Source organism: Cervus canadensis, chromosome 3, assembly GCF_019320065.1.
Source record: "Cervus canadensis isolate Bull #8, Minnesota chromosome 3, ASM1932006v1, whole genome shotgun sequence".
Classification (NCBI taxonomy): Eukaryota; Metazoa; Chordata; class Mammalia; order Artiodactyla; family Cervidae; genus Cervus; species Cervus canadensis.
Genome location: NC_057388.1, coordinates 94,578,962 through 94,583,736, shown reverse-complemented (window position 1 = coordinate 94,583,736; position 4,775 = coordinate 94,578,962). Strand labels below are relative to the sequence as shown.

General features: G+C 43.1%; 1 non-coding gene across 1 annotated transcript; it reads right to left on the bottom strand.

The window, feature by feature from the left end:
• Window positions 1–1,148: 1,148 nt before the first annotated feature.
• On the bottom strand, window positions 1,149–1,220 carry TRNAC-ACA. Its single transcript has one exon. It is a non-coding gene; the product is annotated as a tRNA-Cys (tRNA).
• Window positions 1,221–4,775: the final 3,555 nt, after the last annotated feature.

The window sequence follows — 4,775 nt, the reverse complement described above, 5'->3', positions numbered from 1 at the left end:
GTGTCTTTCACCCATAACAAGTTCAGGTTTCTCACCAGACCTCTCTCCTTTCTTGGGTACTGAGCTATCTCTGTTTTCTTTCCTGCCCCTGAGGGAATATAGCTCAGCCTCCAGGCCCTGTGTGATCTGGGAAAAACTAGAAGTATCCAGGGCTCACTCACTTCTGGGGACACATGCTTCCTGCATTTCTGGTCACTGAGCGTTTTTCTCTTTTACTTCACACTTTTAAGAAGCTGTTTCTTTGGTTTCAAATTCAGCATTTTAAGTACCCAGTCCTAGAAGGGTTTTCTTGGGACATCTAGTTCCAAGATGTGGCCAGAAAAAAAATTTTTTTTTGAGAATATTCTTTTTTGAAACTATCTTAAACTTACAGAGAAGTTGAAAATACAGTATGATTTTTCCAGAAACATTTAAGATAAGTTGCCAACATGATGCCTGTGTGCGTATTTGTATGCTCAGTCACTTCAGTCATGTCCAACTTTTGCCGCCCTATGGACAATAACCTGCCAGGCTTCTCTGTCCATGGGATTCTCCAGGCAGGAATACTGGAGTGGGTTACCATCCTATCATCCGCCAATCCCCAAATACTTTCATATGTGTTTCCTGCAATATATATATATATATGTATTTATAAATATATATTACATATAAATAGATATTAAATATAGTAAAACATATAAATATTTTTATTTTTATTTATTTATATATTTTATATCAAATTTTATACATCATATAGAAATATTTTATATATTATAAATATTATATATATAACTATTGTGTTTTACATATATATATATAACACAAAATAATAGTTAATGTTATCCTGGAAAGTTATATAACCACCAAAATCAGGAAATTGACATCCTAATCCCCAGTTGTTCAGTTGTTAAGTCATGTTCAACTCTATGTGACCCCCTGGACTGCAGTACTCCAGGCTTCCCTGTCCTTCACCATCTCTTGGAGTTTACCCAGACCCTGTTCAAATTTTGCCATTTGTCCTAATAATGTCCTTCACAGTGAAGTGAAGTCACTCAGTCGTGTCTGACTCTTTGCAACCCCATGGACTGTAGCCTACCAGGCTCCTCGGCCTATGGGATTTTCCAGGCAAGAGTACTGGAGTGGGTTGCCATTTCCTTCTCCAGGGGATCTTCCCGACCCAGGGATCGAACCCGGGTCTTCTGCATTGTAGGCAGATGCTTTACCATCTGAGCTACCAGGGAAGCCCGTCCTTCACAGTAGAAGGATACAATTCAGAATCAAGTTCTCCATGTCCTTGTTGTGTCTCCTTATTCTCTTTTAATCTGGGAACAGTTCCTCCTCTGGCCTTGACTTTCATGACCTTGTTAACTTAATTAATAGAGCCTCATTATTCTGTAAAATCTCCTTCAACCAGAGGTGTCTGATGTTTGTGCATCTTTGGTAGATGCATCATGGAAAGGATGCTGTTATTACTATTGTATTTTTTCAGATAGCACATGATTTGATCTATCTCAGTACTGATAACATTCACTTGATTGAGCTTGTGCCTACCAGGCCCTCCATTGGAAAATACCTCATTTTTTGTCTTGTAAGTCGTGTGTATTTTGTGGGGATTTTGACATTATGTAAATTTTCCATTGCTCATCAAAATTTCAATGTACTCACTTGGTAACCTCTAATGGTTTACACATGTTGTGTTGTAAACGGTTACCATCACTATCTGATGTGACAGGGATGCCCAGTGTGATCCAGGTGTCCCCTCCTGGGCTCCCAGGCCATCCCAGTAGAGTGAGCTTAGAAATACATGTGTGCATGTAATACATCCATTGAAATCTGCGTTTGTTCCTATATCCACCTATACTGAGAACCTCAACTCCACATAGATGCCTTTAACTCCAATCCGACCACTACAGGATTCTTTACAGTTTTATCTCTTTCTACTTAGTAATTCAACAGTACATGAACCATGAATTTCCAGATGTTCACACTGGATTTAGAAAATGCAGAAGAACTAGACGTCAAATTGCCAACATCTGCTGGATCATCAAAAAAGCAAGAGAGTTCCAGAGAAACATCTACTTCTGCTGTATTGACTATGCCAAAGCCTTTGACTGTGTGGATCACAACAAACGGTGGAAAATTCTTCAAGAGATGGGAATACCAGACCACCTTACCTGCCTCCTGAGACATCTGTATGCAGGTCAAGAAGCAATAGTTAGAACTGGACACGGAACAACAGACTGGTTCCAATTAGGGAAAGGAGTACGTCAAGGTTGTATACTGTCACCCTGCTTATGTAACTTATATGCAGAGCACATCACGCAAAATGCTGGGCTGGATGAAGCACAACCTGGAATCAAGATTGCCGGGAGAAATATCAATAACCTCAGATAGACAGATGATACCACCCTTATGGCAGAAAGTTAAAAAGAACTAAAGAGCCTCTTGATGAAAGTGAAAGAGGAGAGTGAAAAAGTTGGCTTAAAGCTCAACATTCAGAAAACTAAGATCACGGTATCTCGTCCCATCACTTCATGACAAATAGATGAATAAACAATGGAAACAGTGAGAGACTTTATATTTGGAGGCTCCAAAATCACTGTAGATGGTGACTGCAGCCATGAAATTAAAAGATGCTTGCTTCTTGAAAGAAAAGCTATGACCAACCTAGACAGCATATTAAAAAGCAGAGACATTACTTTGCCAACAAAGGTTCATCTGGTCAAAGCTATGGTTTTTCCAGTAGTCACGGATGGATGTGAGATTTGGACTATAAAGAAAGCTGAGCACCAAAGAATTGATGCTTTTGAACTGTGGTGTTGGAGAAGACTCTTGAGAGTCCCTTGGACTGCAAGGAGATCCAACCAGTCCATCCTAAAGGAAATCAGTCCTGAATATTCATTGGAAGGACTGATGCTGAAGCTGAAACTCCAATATTTTGGCCACCTTATGTGAAGAACTGACTCATTGGAAGAGACCCTGATGCTGGGAAAGATTGAAGGCAGGAGGCGATGGGGATGACAGAGGATGAGATGGTTGGATGTATCACCGACTTGATGGACATGAATTTGAGCAAGCTTCAGGAATTGGTGATGGACAGGGAAGCCCCTCATGCTGAAGTCCATGGGGTCGCAAAGAGCCAGACATGACTGAGCGACTGAACTGAACTGAACTTAGTGATGTCTCCCTCGCTCTGATAGTGGGATATCTGACTGCCAATTATCCTTAATGTATTTATTTATTTGAGCAACACCCCATATATGACTGGGCTTCCCTGGTGGCTCAGACAGTAAAGAATCCGTCTGCAATGCGGGAGACCTAGGTTTGATCCCTGGGTTGGAAAGATCCCCTGGAGGAGGGCATGGCAACCCATGTCAGTATTCTTGCCTGGAGAATCCCCACGGGCAGAGGAGCCTGGCAGGCTACAGTCCATGGGGGTGGCAAAGAGTCAGACACAGCTGAGCGACTAAGCATGACACAGCATAGACTTATATAACTAATCTCCTCTCCTCTATGGACACCCTCATCACCCTACTCAGCTTTGCCACCAGACAGACTGACACTCCCCCACATGGGGACTCCCTCCTTCCCGGGCCCGGCTCTGACACAGGCAAACCAGGCCAGGCAGCCCCTGTGCAGATGGCTTTCTCACGCTGCTGCAGGGAAGCCCCCTGACCCTCCTCGAGATGCCACAGAACCCCAAGCTGTACGCAGGGTGGATACTCGGTCACCTCAGTCTGGGCCACCTTGGCTAGGACCTGCCCGCCCCAGCATGGATGCCTATCTTGCCCTGATAGCTTTAAAACTGGACTGCTCAGGAAGAAAAGGGGAAGAAGAGGTAGCAGAGATTTTTAACATGCATATTAACAAATTGTAAAATAATCCTATTGTTACCAATGATCCTTTTGTTACCAACCAGGGTTCTTGGCCTCCTTAATCAATAGAAATTGAAAGAGGCCAGACAGGAAATTCAGGCAAGGCTTTACTGGGGTTCTGGCTGCAGCAGGAGGGAGAGAAAGGGCAGATCTCAGTTGCCAGTACCTGGGAAGTATCTGGCTATAGCGTATTTTATTCTGGATGTGTATATATCTTCAGAAATGCTCTGTAAACAAAAGTAGAGTTAGACATCAGTTTGGCAGAAACCAACACAACTCTGAAAAGCAATCATTCTTCAATTAAAAAATAAATAATTTTTTTAAATGTAGAGTTAGAATTTCTGGGAGCATTTCATGAAAAGGGTGTAATCTCTCACCTACAGTCATCTCTTGGTATCCACGTGGCATTGGTTCCATGGCCTACCATGGCTACCAGAATCAGCAAGTGCTCAAGTCCTTTGGATTAATGGTGTGGTATTTGCATACAACCTGCTCACATGTGTGTGTGCTCAGTTGCTCAGCTGTGTCCGACTCTTTGCTACTCCATGAACTGTAGCCCCCCAGGCTCTTGTGTCCATGGGATTCTCCAGGCAAGAATACTGGAGTGGGTTGCCATTTCCTCCTCCAGGGAATCTTCCCGATCCAGGGATTGAACCCAGGTCTCCTACTTTGGCAGGCAGATTCTTTACCACTGAGGCTCCACTCTGTACATTTTAAATTATCTCTAGATTACTTATGTGGCTTGCCAGGTGCAGGAGACTTTAGAGATGCAAGTTCCCTGGGTTGGGAAGATCCGCTGGAGGAGGAAATGGTAACCCGCTCCAGTATTCTTGCCTGGAGAATCCCATGGACAGAGGAGCCTGGCAGGATACAGTCCATAGAGTTGCAGAGTTGGACACAACTGAAGTGACTTAGCATGCA